Raw genomic sequence first — 19,044 nt, forward strand, 5'->3', positions numbered from 1 at the left:
ATTATTGAGAGAAAAGGGCACAGATCCCTATGAGGGAATTTCTACAAAATAAGCCTGATCCAGGAAGGACTATTAAAAAACTAAATTATATAAGATAAATAACTCCTTCAATACCAAAGAACAAGTAGGTCCTAGGCTATCTTGATGTTTTCAGTTCTCTGTGTTAAGAGGGGATTGTAAATTTGGACACTTATGCGTGCAACTTAGCAATGACTTTTTTCCAAAAGTTGTTCGTCTGCAACATCCAAACCTATGGCCGAGTCAATCAGCAATCAGAACTTCTTTCAACTGCAAGGGAAGGAAACAACCCCAAAAGAGGGCAAGTTACAAATAACAACTGTCTTTCCCTGGCAGGTGGTTCTTCTTTTACCTCCCTGCCTTTGCTTGCAGTATGCTCAACAAGCTTCCCTAATACTCTTAGATGACTTGGGTGAATTCTTTCATAACTGTTACTCCTCAAAGATGCTGGAGTTTGAAGTTTTCAGTTGCTTACTTTTAACAAACCCAGACTATAAGACAAAGGCAATGTATTCTGTAATTTAATAGAAGAAAGAAGAGGGGTAAAATCAATGGCTCATAAAGTATGTGATCTCAAAAAAATCTCTTGTTATCCAATACTCAAATAATTTAACACTGCAATGAGATTCTTTAAAAAAAAGACTTTGAATATATTTCTTTCATTATATTAGACAATTTCACAGTCAAGGGAAAATTTTAAACTCTTTTCTTTTACTTCCAAACAATACTCTAAGGGATATAATTTAATATAAACTTTGACTTTTCATTTAAAGTTTGCAGTAGATACACAAAACTACTGTCTGGTAATTTTGATCTTCCTTAGATGAAAGAATATTTGAGTACATGAATTTGGGAGTTTTTATAGACTGTTCAATGTCCGTAGGTTAAGGTTATTTACTGTCTTTATTCTTAAAGGAAATTTGTGTCTAAGGAAATAAATGCTCTGTGGCTATAGCTAGCAATGGAGGGTGATGGGTTTGTCTCTCATGACCATTATGAAGTATCTTGTGCTATAGAGCATCTGTGGTTATGAGGTGTTGACTCTGCAGAATTCAGCAAAGCATTGGGGAAAAAAAAAAGCTCCTTTGCCTCTCAGTTGTGGTACCATTGGTTTCCTCTAAACTGCAGAATTCTTCAATTGTCGACCCTATTTGAAACTTGCATTTTCAAGTAGTAATGATAACTGTAGGACACCTGATAGGTCAACCATGTCAAACTTGTTTGCCCCTCACCCATGAGTATATTAGCAATGTTAATTGAATTAAACTAGTTGTTACAAAAAGAAAGAAGCAAATTAAAATGGACTGTGGTATGTACAGACCCAGGCATAGTCAGGGAGAGTGGACAGAGTGAATATGATCAAAATAAATTGTATGTGTATATGAAATTCTCAAATAATTAGTAAAATTTGTACAACAAAATGGAATTGACATAGATTTTATTACTTATACGGCCCATGCTGTTTCAGACTCCAGTTGGGACACATAAAAATTATCTGAAAGTAATTATCATCCCACACAATATCTACATTAAGTCAGTGTGCTTTATCAACTAAATTGAATGTTTATATCTCTACATCTTCAAGATATTACAAAAGTCCACAGAAATCAAAGGGGATCAAGAGTAAAGCTTATCATGTATAATCAGGTAACCTCTTTCCCCAATTTAGAAATAAATAGCAGAAGGGATCCAAGTGAGTAAGTTTAACTTTCTAAAATCTCAGCTTACTTGAGAGATCAAGCAGAATTTCTCTCCCCTGCTTCTGTATCTTCCCTGATCTTATCACTGATAGCAGGTTATCAAAGTTGTTTTCATTCTTACGAGAAAAGCCCCTACCATCCCCTTACATTTATGGGTACCGTTTGGGGTGTTATAAATTCAAGCAATGATCTATAAACTGGAAGAATCTGTATTGCCAGTGGGATTTTAAGTAAATAAACCATTTGAATGTCTCTTAGCTTTCTCTCAGACCCTCTGTTTCTCTCCATCTGTAGAAGTAAGACCATGTATACATCCTTCTATTCTTAGCTCAAACACCCATCACCCAATCTATACAGTAGCAAGACAGTATCACTGTAAATATTAGTCTTTTTTCTTTAATGAACAAAAACAGTTTAAGCAAGTGTACCAACCTTGTTCATTTAGGAAGCTTATTTTTCTTTTAGTATCAACTAAATATGAGTATTATTTCAACTCTGATTTATTTATATAAGGAACTCACAAGGAATTAAATTTCCTAAGGGAAAGACAAGAAATGGAGGACTTCTGGAAATATAGGCAGACCTTTCCCACTTATAGATTCCTCAAGACATCATGGTTATGACATCTCTAACTGTTCTTATTGATTTTAGGAGTTTCCTATAAACCTCAGTGAAGCCTATGAGGGTGTTAAAACACTGAGCTAGCCACTAACTCTTTGGGACTTATTCATCCTTTAGCTGGTGTTTGAACCAATCACTTGTGTAGTCTCTCTTGGGACTATGTCCCAAGATACGGGGATGTAAATCCCTCTTTTGGGTATCTCTAAGTTATTTCTACTGTCCTCTAAGAGGCTCTGCCATGGTCAGAGTTAGTGGAGTACAAACTTACCTAAACGCTTTTCTAAATGTGTCCAGTCTTTTTTTAATTTTCATTCTAATTTAAATGTGCATTGGCAGCTTTTTATTCTGATGATCAACATGTTTCATGAAGTGATTTACTAGCTGGGCAACTAAATCTGTTCCCTCAGAAATGTCTGTTTACAGTAAGTAAGCATGAAGGGAGAGAGGGTAGAAAGGATGTGATGAGCAAAAAAATAGATAAAAGTAAGGACACAAAATGACAGTAAGAAAGTATGAAGCAAAGTTGAGGAGTGAGAGGAGGAGAACTAGAGCTAGGCTAGACATACAGGGGAGCTCTAGGCAGTGGTAGTAGACAGCATAGTTGATGGCAAGGATGCTATGCCATGGAGTAAAAGCTACTGTAACTGCTGTAACCCAGAACCAAGTGGCTCCACACATGTTTAGATGGCTTTCTGGTGGTCAGACATTAGTGAAAAGAAGTGTGCCTTCTGTCTACGTTTAAGTTATTTTTCTATACCTGCGAGTTGTGTTAGACATAGAAGATGCCCAATGATATAAATTGCCTTTCCTAACTCATACCTACAATTTAGAATGCTTCTTTAGGGGAGTAAGTCAAATGTTTATGAAATTAAGAATATAAATTGTAATTCCTCACTACCTGCCTTGCCATCTGACAGTGGTGGATATTGGGAGTTACTGTACACCTGCTGGGATTTCAGGTTTTTATTCTTGGAACAAGGCATTGTACAGAAACAAAAGAACAGTATCAAGGAAAGCAAGACAATTTCTCCTGAAGGAACCCTTCTCACAGGGAGGAAGAGAGTTGAGTAGGAGAAAGTAAGGACATTGGAATAGTGGCAGAGGTGCATAGAGGATGAGAGATTTTATGTTTTCTTTGCAAAGTATCTGCTTTCTGGGTCATTTGCATAACATGGACTTTTGCCTGCATTTACTGTTCCTGTATATAGTCTCAAGGTGAGTGGTATTCTAGCCTGTTTCTTTGATAACAGATTTTTCTCATATGCTAATTTAGAAGGCTTTGTGGAAGATCTTCTGTATCTAACTCTTTCACACTCCTTTCCAGCCTCAGTAATGAAGAGTCTGAGACACCAGCAAGGGAAGAGAGACATGACCTGGATAACCCAAATCTAATGCAAGTAAAGAATGGATTGGAAAGGTTGATTGATCCCAGTTGACTGTCTTGGATAAATGATCATTGTGTTAATTATAGAGAATATGAGAGGAATGAGAAACATTGAAAGACAAGCGCAGTGATGTGGCTATGTGTAGGCCTTGCTTATTTTATCTTTTTCCCTATTATGTTTTCTCCCCTAAAACAGTGATTAAGGAGACTACAATCTGGGTTTAAGTCTAACAGTTGAGGAATATAGCCACATTAGGTGTGGAAGAGTAGTGTCAGAAAAAGTTATTAATTTTTCTATTTTAGTCCTTGAAAGATCTTTTCAAATTTAACTTCTGGTCTTATAAACTATTCTACAACGAACTTTGTCATGCACTGATTCTGTTTCTCTCAGACAATGTGATAAATTTTCTATTACATTCTTTAGGACACTTTATATTAAAAATGTATATCATTATTTTTCAACTTCTGGCTGCTCCAGTAGACTGTGACTTTCTTTTACACACCAGGAATTAGTCTTGTCATTCAGAAATATGTGTTGCCTTGTTTTGCTGCAGATGAGAATGAATACCACTCAGATAACCACCAATGAAAAACCAGAGAAATAAGTCCACTTAAGTCTGACCTGGTGACCAGTGATTTGTTGGGCTTACTTACAGAAATAGGGATGATAAAATGGGAAGGTACATCACGGCACACAGAGCAAGGGTGATGGCGTCATCTCAGGATTGTTACATTCATGGAATATTGACTTCAGTTAAATGTCAACTTCCTTTGTGCTCTAGAGCACACTGAAGACCACGTATATTAGGGAAGCAGGAAGGCAATGTCAGAATCTAGTTTGCAGATCCCATGACTCTCTCTTCTTCTAGTATGAATAATTATTGCCTTATTACCAGGACAATTGACCTAGTTATCACTGGATTGATACCTTATTAGGTCATAACTACAGGAAGAAGTGTGTTAACGATACAGAAATTTCTGATGCCTAGCCAGTGATGATGTTTGGCCCAGGGGAAATCACCACTATAATAGTGCCCTGCCCACTGCTCAGCTTCTCTCTATCTGTCTTTCTCTCCATATCATTGTCTATCTGGCTGTCTACTGTCATTCTTCCTCCATCTCTCTCTATATATTTTTATCTCATATGTACATTGGTTGTATCTATATTTAGATATTATAATTTTGTTGGGAATCTTATTACAAAAAAGCAGTCTTAAAGGTTATAGAGGAGAGGTCCTGCATCTCCTTCAAGTCCTATTGCTTTTGTCCCTGGTAACACACTAATTTTAAGGAATGGAAAGTCTCACAAATGTTTACACATAGAATTTGAAATTACATGTGAGAGGAGGGAATAATTTTTATAGTTGTCCTGTCTGAAGATGAAATGCACACAAGCAAATGAGAGTTGCAGATAGCTGGATTTATTGAGGTGTGTTGGGGAAAGGCTAGTTCCTTTTGGTAATGCATGCTCTACTTTACAGGTTTTTAAAATTGTTCTTTCCTTAATATTTTAAAAATCAACTTTTATATTGCCAAAAGTTCGAGATCTGAGTCATACTGATGTTTCTGATACTGAAAAAAGATCAGAAGTTTATATAGAGGCTTTCTAGGAGCAAAAAAGTCATACTCTTATCTCAACCCTTAAAGGTTCATCCAAATGACTTTAAGAACCAACTGTCCAGGGCAACAACCCTCAGGACAGCCATGTACCCTTGAAAACTTAAAAAAAATAGTATTAACCTTGGCTGATTATGCAGGCAGACATGCAGATACTTTTTCTTATTGTCCATTTGTAATACATAAGAGTTTCTTCTATAGTGATCTCTTCTGTTAGAGAATCCTGGTCTTTTAGGCCCTCCCTACACAGAAAGTTGGGAGCAGGGTAAGAATAAATCTAGTCATCCTGACAGCTGGGTGACTCAAAGCAGTCTGACTGAAGACATATATTGCAGATAACACATTAAACCTATTTCCCTACTCCCAAGGGGAACATCTTCCATGTACCCTAAGTTATGGGTGTCTTGCTCCTCTACCTCTGCCACATAGAATAAGTGACATATTAACTGAGACTGAATCTTCACAGTTCAGGGCCCTTCATCCCCTCAGAAACTTTTAAGTGACATCTCACTTTGTCTGGAAGGACTGAAGTCTCTCACTTTAAACACCTGTTGTATTTTGTTCTGCTTATCTGCTTGCAGTGAAATTCTTCCCATGACTTTGTACCTTTCCCTCCAACCCTCACTTCCCTCTTCCTCAAGTATGACACCTTGGGGCATATCTATTTCTTAAGGGTACCCCACTTTTACTTGTAAGGAACTCTCTTCATTTCCTATAAGTGATCTGTTTGTACCTAAATTCACCAAGTGGAGAACATGTAGACTGGAAGCTTAGGGAAAAACAAATTAGAACCTTTGGTGACATGTTCATAATTGGTTGGAAAATCAAGAGATAAGTAACAGGAAATGATAACAGATTTTCTGAAGTATCCTTGGATATCTTCTATAAAAGAGAAATACTAAAGGAAAGGAGTTTAAAGAATTCGGGAATTACCTTGAAAAGCTGCTGGGGATTTGAACATGGGGTACTAGAATTTCTTCTACTAAATAACTTTGGAGACCCTAATGGCCCAAAGTCCAGATCTTTGGCAAAATTACCTTGATTTTATATTATTATTTTTAATTTAAATTTATTAATCATAATAAATAGATACTTTGAAAATGGAAATATGTATTTATATTTTATAATACCTATTAATATTTTACAGCATTTCCAATGTTTTTTTGCATTACAGTGATAATTTTCTTTAATCACTGAGGCTTTTCAGAGATTTTCTAAGTTTAGATAATAGAAAGATAATTGTTATAAAAGGAGATTAACTGGAAAAAAAGAATAGGCAATGTTTTATTTCAAAATAACAGCACCCACAAATATTTTCATGTGTATGACTATTGATAGAGCATTGATAGACAATACCTGAACATTCTATTGAAGTTCTATGATTTGGGAGACATTTAGATAGTATAGTCATTGAAAATATTTCTTCTGAAGAGAAGTGTAAAGTGATAAGAGTATATTTTAGCAAGATTTAAAGGAAATAAAACAACTAAACTAAAAATCAGATGTAAGAATATCAAATGAAAAGTTACATAAAAATGAATAAAAAGAGAAAATGAATCAAGGTTACTGACCTGGGGCTGTTGAAAGTTCACAAAGCCTAGAGACAAACATAATGGCATAATTTATCTTAAAGTCAGAGAGGAAAGCAACTGTCTAACTGTGTACACATTTCTAGTGGATTACATTAGGTCTTAAAACTAATTGGGATTTCAGAAGATTGTTTGCAAGGATTGGGAGTCATAATTTTTAACAAAATAAGCATATCATTATCAAGAAAATCAATATACCAAAACACTGCACTAAACAAATGCATAGACATTATATTAGAAGCTTGATGATCTTAAAATAGGAATTTTCTTACTATTTTCTGCAGTGAATATTTCTGTGCATGATTTGTTATATCTCTGTGTGAATGCTTTACAGAATAAGCTTAACATATAATTGCATTTTAAGCATTACATGTAAACATTTTCAGATACTTAATATGCTAATACTATCCCAGTTTAAAAGACAAAATAAAAGAAATGAACATCCCACTGATTTAACAGGCCCACCGAATTAACCCTATTAAAGTAAACAAGTTACATACTCTCACATAGGAACATATTTCAATTGAGTTGTTTGGAAAATAATGTGAGGAAAGATTATTTATTGGAAATATAAGGTTATGAAAATATAATTGAAAAATGTTTGTAAACTCATAATTTTGGGAGCGCATTTGAATAGTTTGTGTAGATACTTTGAAAACTTGATGGTGAAAGATCTTGATATATATGGATAAAAATCTGGTCTGATCTAAAAAAGAATTGATAGCAACTCCTGACAGTAAGAAAACATGAGAAATGTCTAGGTTTAGATAGTGATCACAGTTCTGGAAGATATGATGGAACGGATACTTATGTCAGAAGCATAAGCAGGAAACATGCTCCTAAAGAGAACACACTAGAACTATATTTTGAATTCTTTTACTCAGAGAAAACACTTTGATTTGGAATATATTAAATGGAAAATGCTAAGAGGGGTTAGACTCACTATACTTCACTTCATGCTTATTTATTAACTATGATGATGAATATTGATCTCCACTTGTCAGGATCTAGAAATCACCAAGGAAACAAGCCTATGGGCATATTTGTATATATGTATATATTTTAGCTTAGACTTTGGCCATGCCTGTGAATGGTTATTAAAAATTAGTTTAATGAAATGAGAAAACCCACCTTAACTGCAGGAGGTGACACCCTCCAAAGGAATGGAATCCTAAATTGAAAGAAAAAGGGAACATGATCTGAGAAGCTCTATCTTCACTCTCTTCTCTCTGACTGCCAATACAATGCAATGCAATGTGATCAAATGCTTCAGCTTCTTGCTGCAAATGCATCTCCACCATGACAGACTATACCTCGGAACTGTTGAAGGAGAGAGGGCCTGCTTTTGGTCCTGGCCTCCGAGCTAGCTTACATCCAAAATAATCACACAGAAACTATATTAATTGAATTACAGAAACTATATTAATTGAATTACTGCCTGACCCATTATCTCTAGCCCCTTATTGGCTAATTCTTACATCTTGATTTAACCCATTTCTCATAATCTGTATGTCACCACGAGGTCTTGGCTTACTGGGGAAGATTTAGCATGTCTGACCTGACAGTTCAATGGCGGCTCTCTATCTGCTTTTCTTCCCAGCATTCAGTTCTGTCTACTCCACCTACCTAAGTGCTGCCCTATCAAAAGTCCAAGGCAGTTTCTTTATTCAACCAATGAAAGCAACATACAGACAGAAGGATCTCCTACACCACAGAACTATGGGCCAAGATAAACCCTTCATTTCTTAATATGCTCTTGTCACAGCAATGAGAAAAATAACTAATATCCAAACTTAACTGAGTTAATTACCCTCCATTTTCCATTGGCTAACTTGCCAAGGCATGTGGTACTCATTGTCTTTAATTATCTAGTAAGAATTCCCATTATTTGAAAGAATGAAACTGCATCATTATAACTCACTTGTCCTATTACTTTGCAGAGGACATCAAAGAAGCTCAAATAGATCAGTTAACTTGTTAACAGTAGTAGAATACTTTTTTATTTTGAGACAAAACCCTCTCTGATATACCACATCTCTGCAGGTGCAGGCGCCCAAATGACAAAGTAACACCACAGACATGGTTAGGGGTGAAAGGCTGATATCTCATCGCTGTTGACACAAGAGCAAATGAAGTGCAGGCATCCTGTGGAGACAGAGAAATGGATCTAGTTGCCAATCAGCTGCATCACTGAACAAGTCAAATTCATGGGAGGAAGTTATTATATCTCTCCTTTAAGCTCTTACATTTGTGCCTGTCCTGTGAACTGAAGTTATCAAAAAGACCCACCGTGTGAAGATTTTATAAGGCTCATACATTAATTGGAACACATGTGATTGTGGAGAGTTGGAATGTTTCAGTTCTATAGCAGATATTTTACTGTGTTTTGCTCCCTTGGTAGCCATTCATTGCTCACTATTTGATTCCATCTAATTTGTGTCCTTGTGTTGTTTAGTAAGTTCCTTTGAAAGATACTAACAGATCACTGGCTTCCAAGAATCTAAAGGCAAAGAATGTTATCAGATAGTGTAGGCAGAGCTGCTTCTTCATTTCCCAGCAGCCCAAATATGAAGTAATCATACTGAACTCTATTAATTACAATACTGATTGGCCAATGACTCTAGTGTATTCCTAGCTAGCACTCACATCTTTAACCCATTTATATTAATATGTGTATTGCCATATTGCTGTGGCCTACCAAAGCAACATACTCAAGTCAAGATACCTTTGAAGTATTTATGTTGGTTTAGCTTAGCGACCCATACAATGAAATGTCTCTCTCTATTGAGTCAAAGTATTCAAAGAGAACACAATAATATACATAATCCAGACTATCTGTGTATTTTCCATCTTTACATGGCTTATTCTCTAAATGTATTACTCTTTCTATAATATAATATTTATTTTATAATTGTTACTCCTTTTATCTAAGATTGTTTGTACTCATATTATAAATGTCTATACTCTTTTTTTCTCCCTCTCTTTTAAGTCTACATATATTTATTCAACACTGTGACCCATTTAGAGGTCTTTTCCATCTGAATTTGTCCTTATTGCATGGGTGTCTGCAATTATTTTTTGACCAGGAGTGCTTTTATTTTAATGCTAAGCAGGCATGGCTAGGACCAACTCAGCTGTTCTGCCTCCTTGCTCTGCTCAAATCAACATGGTGGAGGCATGTTCACTGCCTCTGAGACTTCTGGGTAGGAGCTTTCCTCACCACCTCAACTCAAGCAACTAGTAGGCCAATGATACAACCCAGTAACTTGCAGCGTGTAGTCCATAAACCTCATGTAGTGCTCGGCCTCCTGGAAGAGCCAGAGTTCATGCAGGTAGCATTTACCAGGAACTTACCCCCATGCAGTTTTTTTTGAGGCTAATGCTGAATCAGGAAGATAGCTCATAAAGGGAAGACAGTGCTCCTGATCACTGCCAGCAAACAAAGCTCATTTGAAGAAAAATGCAGCTAAACTTGTTTGTTTTTGGTGGTGTTGTTTTGTTGGCTTTTCTGTCTAGAATTTCTTTCTATGCTCTCTCAGGTTTTACAAGGATGCAGTTAGCCCACATTGGCTTACCAGTCTGTAGGTGGAGGTTATTCAATCATTTCCCAATGGCCCAGACCAAAATAATCACACAGAACTATATTAGAAACACTGCTTGGCCAATGACTCTAGTGTATTTATAGCTAGTTCTTAAATCTTAAATTAACCCAATTATATTAGTCTGTGTATCACCATGAGGTTGTTGCCTACTGGTAAGTTTCAGTCTGGTGTCCGGGGTCTGTCTCCTGTGGCAACTCCATGGCTTCCCATGGAAGCCTTCTTTTCCTAGCATTCAGTTTAGTTTTTCTGCCTAGCTCTATGTGGCCCTGTTATAGGCCCAACCAGATTTATTCACTAACCAATAAAAGCAACACATATACAAGATAGGATCTGAGGTTTATAACAGAAGTTTCCTTAATATTTCCAACAATATATTTCAAATGTTCATTGAATGCTGACTTTCTTTTTTTGTTATAAGAGCTTCACAGATGACTTGAATGTTGAAACATGTAATTTTGGGTGATATAAATATGTGTTTCCAGGCTATTATAATGCATATTTGGCTCCACAATAAACTAATTATTCCCTTAGATGTCTGAGAGGTATTTTTGCATTGATAGTACCATATATTTTTTTCACTTAATAAAATATTAACATTTCAATTCATAATATCAGTCTTTTTTGTATGTAAAAGCCGGGATTGTCATGTTTGTTAGTCTGTAATATTGGTTAGTATACGCATGCATATATGTAATAGCTTCCATGGAATATAAATTCCTTGAAGAAGAGGTATATAGTTGCATACTTCATAATTTCTTAGAAATACCACTTGGATTAAATTTAATTTTTAAAGGAGATAAGGATTAAATAGCACAGTATTTACAAATGAGTATTAGATTTAGGCAGAATTGTGTTCAAGTCCTGCTTGTTACTTTTTTGGTCCTAGACTATGTAGAATAGCTCTTCTGAAATTTCATCTTTACATTTGCAGTGTGTTGGTGGTCAGGTGGCTCATGACCACTGATGCTGGCAGATAGCATTCATGGAGTGCTTACTATTTCCATATTTCTCTGATAAGCTGCTTGCCTACATATTTGACATCCGTATTATTAGTACTATGCTATTATATTAAAATACCATGGCTTTGATGGGTAATTTAGAGAATCAGATGGGTAACAGAAATACTGACAAAGAAAAGATTTTCTACATTGTTGATGATTAAGACAATTAGGGAAGTGATATCAATGGAGAAGAAAGAATACACTAGGGTTGTATTTCAAGAAAAAAGTGGGAAAACCCGTTAAATAACTTATGTGATAACTGGAGGACTTACTGATAGTGTAGGAAGCCATAGTTGTTTATTCAATATATTTCAATGCTAATTTAAATTGCCCTCCATTAGGGGAGTTAAGGGAGGGAGAGGGAAATGGGAGGTGAAGAGGAAGTGGAAATTTTTAATAATAATAATATAAAATAAAAATAAAATAAAAATAAAAAGGAAATAAAAATAAAAAAATAAATTGCCCTCCATTAATTTTACCTTATCCTATGGGCCAGATGATTAGTAACTAATAAAATTTGTACTGAAAGTCTATACAGCAAACAACTTTCAAGATCCTTACTTTGGTACAAACATGTACAATTATTGGCAATGATTATACATGTTCAAATTTGTACTATAGATGTAGCTCCTTTTATCAGCATACACTTAATCTAGTGTTGGCTACAAAAGATTTTTCTGTCAAAAATATTAAATATTAAAATGACTTATGTTTAGATAATAAAATATGTTTGAGAATCAAATTTCTTATAATCCTTATAGTTTCTTATAATCATTTAACAAACTTTTTTTTTTCTTTTTTCTTTTTTTTTTGGTTTTTCGAGACAGGGTTTCTCTGCAGCTTTTTTAGAGCCTGTCCTGGAACTAGCTCTTGTAGACCAGGCTGGCCTCGAACTCACAGAGATCCGCCTGCCTCTGCCTCCCGAGTGCTGGGATTAAAGGCGTGCGCCACCACCGCCCGGCTCATTTAACAAACTTTTTTTTTGATTTTTTTCCCTTAAATAAAAATTTATTTACAATAAATAATTTTGTCTAGTTTTATACATTAAACTAAAAGAAAACCCTTTACACAGTTTATAGGAAGTCAGCATGTATTTTTGGCTCGAAGTTTCTCTAGTGTTTTCTTATGAAATTCTTTTGCCCTTGCTCTATTTTGGGCACAGACTTCTTGCTTTGTTTTTTCTTCTCTTTGCTGTTTTACCTCAGCTAACTGCCTGTATAATCAATGAAAAGAAAAAAGACTTTTTTTTTTGATTTTTTGAGGTAGGGTTTCTCTGTAGCTTTGGAGCATGCCCTGGAACTAGCTCTTATACATCAGCTGGCATCAAACTCACAGAGATCTGCTTGACTCTGCCTTCTGAGTGCCACTACCACACGGCACTAATTTCCCCCATCTTGAGTCAGCCATATTTTGGAGCACCACTGCAAGCAGGCACAGTGTCAGATGTTATGCAGAAGAGAGCAAAAAAGAGCCATGGTCTCTCAATATAACCCCTAGATTACAATTTAAAATAGTTTTGAAATTATTGTCCTTAAAAAGATGATGTGGTCCTGGAGACCTAACTTCTGTTTAATGAAAGCAAATTAGATTTAGCACTGCCTTCAAATTTAAATTTGTTGTGAAAAAAGTTTTCATTGTAAGTTAGCTTATGCTTATTCTTCTAAATAAAGTAGTGACTTTTTTCTTTTAAGTCACTGATAAGAATAAAGTCCATTCTCAGCAGGATCTACCAAATAGCTTATTATTCATATGAAGTTTGCTCCTTAGAATATGTTCAGAAAAGAAGAATGAAAAAGAAAAATTCCAAATGAGAAATTCAGTTTTTATTGCTGAAATATGTCAAACTCTTCTCTATTGTTTCATTAAAAAAAAGTTTTCCAAGGTTACTTGTTAATATAATCATTCCTTTATTAGGAATATTTTTTAATAGCTAAGGTTATATTATGTTGCATTAAATACACTTTTAATACAAGATACAATTACATGTTAAATAAGTTTAAGAAAAATACAATAGGGTAAATTTGGAATGCAATGTAGCGTGAACAGATTTTCCCAAGGCTGTGACATTGATAGGTCCTAGTTTCAATTTTTCCATCTTTAATGTCAACACACTTCAAATGTGAATAATGGAAACTTTCACCTGTTCCATCTAATGTTTTAACTTTCTGTATTCTCAAGGATCTTACCATTTCTATAAGGTTTTCTAAGCTAACTATAGACTTTGATATTAAGTGTGTTATAAAAAACTTGGTGGCATAAGAGTTATATGAGCAGGGCCTGGAGAGATGGCTCAATGACTGAGAGCATTTGTTCCTCTTGCAGAGGACTGGGGTTTTGTATTCAGTATCTACGTAGGGCAGCTAACATCCGCCTGTAATTCTAAGTGTAGTGGATCTGATGTCCTCTTATGGTTTCCATGAGAACCAGCACACAAGTGCACATACACATATGACTTTAAATAAACCTGTACATCAACTTGTCTGTTGAAACAACTGCATAAGAAATTATCAGCCATGTTTAGACTTTTCTTATGCAGTTGCCTCCTAGTCACTTCTAATTATCACTTGTGAGCACCCAGCAACAGTGAGCATTTACAGTTATTGCTTAATAACCACAAATATTAACATGACCACATAATAATATTTTCTTGTTCTAAGATAAAATTAGTAAATGATGAGTCATTTCCTTCTGTTCTCAAATCTTTGTAAATTAATTATGCAGACTAACAAGCTGGGTCATGTTTTATGTGAGAAACAAGAAACACTGCTTGTTAATTCAAACATGGAAGCTAATTTGTATTCAAGTTGCTTTTAGATCCTATTGTATGAAATATTATTGTTATGAAAACCACAGGAAAACAACAAAGTCAAATATTTTCTTCAAGGTTCTAAATAAATATAAGGAATATATTTCAATTGTGTTTTGTTTCTGTTTTTTATTTGTTCTTTTTCTAAAAGGTAGAGATCAAACTAGAGCTTTTCACACTTGAGATGAGTACTTTTATTTCTCGTGGAGGGAAGGAAACTAACATGGGTTAATCACAAGGACTAATGGGGTATGATATTATATTCCACACATGAATTTGCTGTTTAATGGTCATAGCCTGTAGACAGAGACTGCTCATTCATTTACTGGCTACCCAGACCCGAATATTCACACAGAAGCTATATTAATTATAATACTGTTTATTAGCTCAGGCTTCTTATTGAATAATTCTTACATCTTAAATTAACCCACTTCTGTTAATCTGTATATTGCCACAAGGCTGTGCCTTACCCAGTAAGGCTCTGCTCTGGCATCTTTCTCCTTTGGTAACTACATGGCATCTCTTGACTCTACCTACTCTCTAACTCTGTTTGGATTTCCCAGCTGGCTTTATTCTGCCTTTCCATAGGCCTAAGCAGCTTCTTTATGAACCAATGGTAATAAAACATATTCACAAAACACAGAGGAAATATTACATCATCTCCCTTTATCTGTCTAACTAAAAAGAAAGGTTTTAACTTTAACATAGAAAATTACATATAACACAACAGCTTCAAGCAAGAATTACAGTTACAATATTTAGTCTATTTTGAATATGACAAAAATTAAAGAAAATATACTATTATCTATTTTATCTTTGTGAGTCTAAAGTTTCCTATCTAAATTGTCTTTTACCATAACCAAAGACAACTATAAATATCTATCTTCAACTCTTCAAAGACTCCAGGAGGATATATTACCAAAGAAAACAGGAAGTGCATTGTAAGCAACCTCTAAAACTTTAGAATTGACAGAGACATCTTGTTACCTGGACAGTCACCCAAAGTTCTTCTGTAAAACTGGGGCATCCATTTTCAGCCTACAGGCCCATAGTATCTGTCAAACTTTTTCTTGAAGCATGAAATTTGAATATCTGTTTTGCCTTGTACTGGCAAAGTTTATGGGAGCCATTTTGTAAGCAAAGACTAACTGTTCCCTTGGTTCCTGGCAACCCAGACCTGAATAATTAAACAGCAATTATATTAATTACCATGTGGTTTGGCCTATTACTTCAAGCTTCTTATTAACTACTTCTTACATCTTAAATTAACCCATTTCTATTAATCTGTATATCACCACGAGGCTGTGGCTTACCGGGTAAAGTTCTGTTCTTACATCTTTCTCTTTTGGCAGCTACATGACTCCTCTTTTGTTCTGCCTACTCTCTCTCTCTATCTTTGTTTGCATTTGCTGCCTGGCTTTATTCTGCCCTGCCATTGGCTGAAGCATCTTCTTTATTAACCAATGGTAGTAAAACATATTCACAACATACAGGGAGGAATCCCACATCAATATCCAGTTAAGCAAATCTCACTTTGCATAGTTTCTTTTATAGATTACATTTTATTTAGGTTGAACATAAAGTAATGGGTTTTATCATAATATCTTCATTCATATCAGTCATACTTGGTTCTTGTTAATTAACCTTTTTATTTTCCTGCTTTCTTCATGCCTCTACTTATGCCCTTATTGGTTTCTTTTCCCCTGTTACTACTACCTTATGCTTCATGTTTAAAATATTCTGCTACCTTTTGTGTTTTGCTCCTCCCTTAAGATTTCTTCCCTTTCATAGTAATCAAACACATATAGAAACACACACACACACACACACACACACACATGCACACACACTGGTGGGATAGATAGATGGATAGTTAGATAGATGATAGAGATAGATAGATAGATAGATAGATAGATAGATAGATAGATAGATAGATGATAGATAGATGATAGATAGATAGAAATTTAAATATAAATAACTTTTATGAGAGTAAACATGCAATCTGTATTTTAGTTTTCTTTCTTGGTTCAATATTTCATCAGTTTTCCTGAGAATGCTATGATTTTATTTTGTATAGTGGTTGTATAACATTCCATTAAACATATGTACTACATTTTCTTCATACATTCAGCTGTTGATGGACATCTAGGCAGTATTTATTTTTTTCAAGGAAAGAGCTCTCTATATAATTTATTCAATGAGATGTTACTTTATTTTTCATTTCAATAATTTTGATGTGGTTTTATTGATTTAGGATGGGGTTGTTCTTATGAGACTGGGTAAATCATGAAGTTATTCATGATATGCTGTATTAAAAATGATCTGGTAGGTTTCATTTGTATATGATTGTAGATACGTTGTAACTTATTCCCACAGCAGTGAAAGATGTATGATTGAGGTGTTTTGGGGAGTCAGTGAGGCCAAAAAATACGTGGCAGGACCTGAGAGATCATATATAAAATAGTAAAAGTGAAGCCTAAATTGAAATGCAAACAAGAGGATGTTAGAGAACAAAGACACTTCAGAGGAGGGGAGCTGAAGGCACATGGAGCAGAACTTGAGGGATCAAGCTACTCAAGTGCTTTGGATTCCCAATATATTTTGCAACTTCCAGGTGCTAAACATAGAGCTGTGGATTTGATGATGTTACACTGGGTTTCAGTCTTGATTTGATATTATTGTTTGACACTGTATTTTGGCATTACATGCAGTTTGTTTGATGTTAGTGAAACACAATTAAGAAGCCACCTTGAATCGATGAAGCAATTTTGGACTTTGGACTGTTGGATGGTGTTGTGATTCATTAGGATTTTGGAGACTCGGAAGGCAGAATGAATGCATTTCCTAACATGAAATATCTGTAAGATTTGGGGGCCAAGGAAGAATGTTGTGATTTGGATGTGAAATACCTCCTATAGCCTCATGTGTCTGAACACTTGCTCTCTGATTGGTTGGGAAAGTTGGGGTACCTGGCAAGGAGAAGCTTTGCTGGAAGAAGTATGCTACTAGGCATGGCCTTGAGGCTTTATAGGTCAGCCTCACTTTCTCCTCCTTCTCTGTCTTCTCATTGAAGGCATGTGCCTTCAGTGATGTGTTGTGTGATCAAAAGTACTCCATCAAAGTGTAAGTTAAAATCAAAAAATTTTTCTTAAGTCACATCTTGTCATCTATTTTGATACAGCACTGCAAAACTTAAAAAAATTAAATGTATTGCATATATATTTCTCTATTTATGCTTTTACATGTAAGAAAAACTGACTCTCTGATACCCAGCAGTGAGCATCTATCAAAAACTTGTCAGTTCACGAAAGTCTCCATCTTTCATGCGAAAGCTTGATTATCTTGTTTTTGTGTAGGTTTGTGCAGGCACAATAACTTCTGCAAATTCATGAATACAGTGCCCATATACCCGGAAGATACTTGTTCTTTTCTCACCAGTTGCAAAACCTTTGGCTCTGATAAATCTTATACTGCCACTTTGGTGGTGATCCTTCAATCTTGAAGAAAGTGGTGTCACACAGGTATTTAATTTGTGTAAACACTTCATAGACACTTATTTTCTACAACTGACCATTTATGAATTTCTACACCAACCACCATTCATTGTACAGAGAAGCTTTGTCTTTGAGAACTTAGAGTTGCATTAATCTATGGTAGAAAAATACATTCTTGAAAAATAGTTTAATACTAAGTTTATTCAACAAAATAATAACAGAAAGTTAACCCCTGGGGCCTATCAACTCTCCAGTGATATTTTATAGACATGTATTTATTCCTGTGGAGGTCTTAAATCCAATCAGAAAGTGGTTGGTTATCCCATAACATTTGGGACACTATTTCATCCATGGGCAAATCTTGTGTGGGTCAGTCATTGAAATTTATAGAGATCAAGGTGAATAAGAATTTTGGAACTTATTCTTCAACATTAGCCTGTATAACATATGTTATAATGAGAGCTAACCCACAGTGAGTGATCATCTTGCTAAGTAACAACTTGAATTCTCCATATCCTTTGAGTAAAATGTGTGGTACCATCAGAAATAGGGTTTTCCCATGATATTCTTGTGGTCAACTGTGAACAATAGTAATAACGTGTATTGTTTTAGAGGTATTTAAGACACCACTGATCAACATTTTGGGAGGAGATATTTTATACCTTCTAACAAGGACTTTTATTTGATAAATTATAATCTTGGGAGGAGTATTATCTCCTGTTCCTTATTACCTCCAATTAAACTCTACTATGTGAATATAAATACTTTATCAAATTATTGAAATGTTAAGTATTCTTCCCCACTGTAGCTTCTGTCCTACCATCCCATCCCTCCTCCCACATAAATATTAGCTATCATCACTTCTCTTTCCTCTCTTCTTACCACCTATATTATACTATTCACCTCCATTAATTTCTGTCTTTCCCTGCTCCAACAAAGATTCTGGCTTCTACAGGTCTTCCACAATAAACACAAACATAAAGATTTGGAGTTAGGATGAACACACGGGTAGAAATCTTTGCATTTGTCTGGGTTACTTTACTCAGTATAATTTTTATTCAGTTCCCTCAATTTACATGCTTCAACTGTGTTAGAAAGCCTTTTTTCAGAGTGAAAAATCCAACCTCTTATTTAATAAAATCATTAAACCAGGATATTTCTAATTACCATAGTCAGAAATGTTTGAAAGAAAAGTGAAGAAAAATGTACTAG

The sequence above is a fragment of the Arvicola amphibius genome, chromosome 8, assembly GCF_903992535.2.
Source record: "Arvicola amphibius chromosome 8, mArvAmp1.2, whole genome shotgun sequence".
Taxonomy (NCBI): domain Eukaryota; kingdom Metazoa; phylum Chordata; class Mammalia; order Rodentia; family Cricetidae; genus Arvicola; species Arvicola amphibius.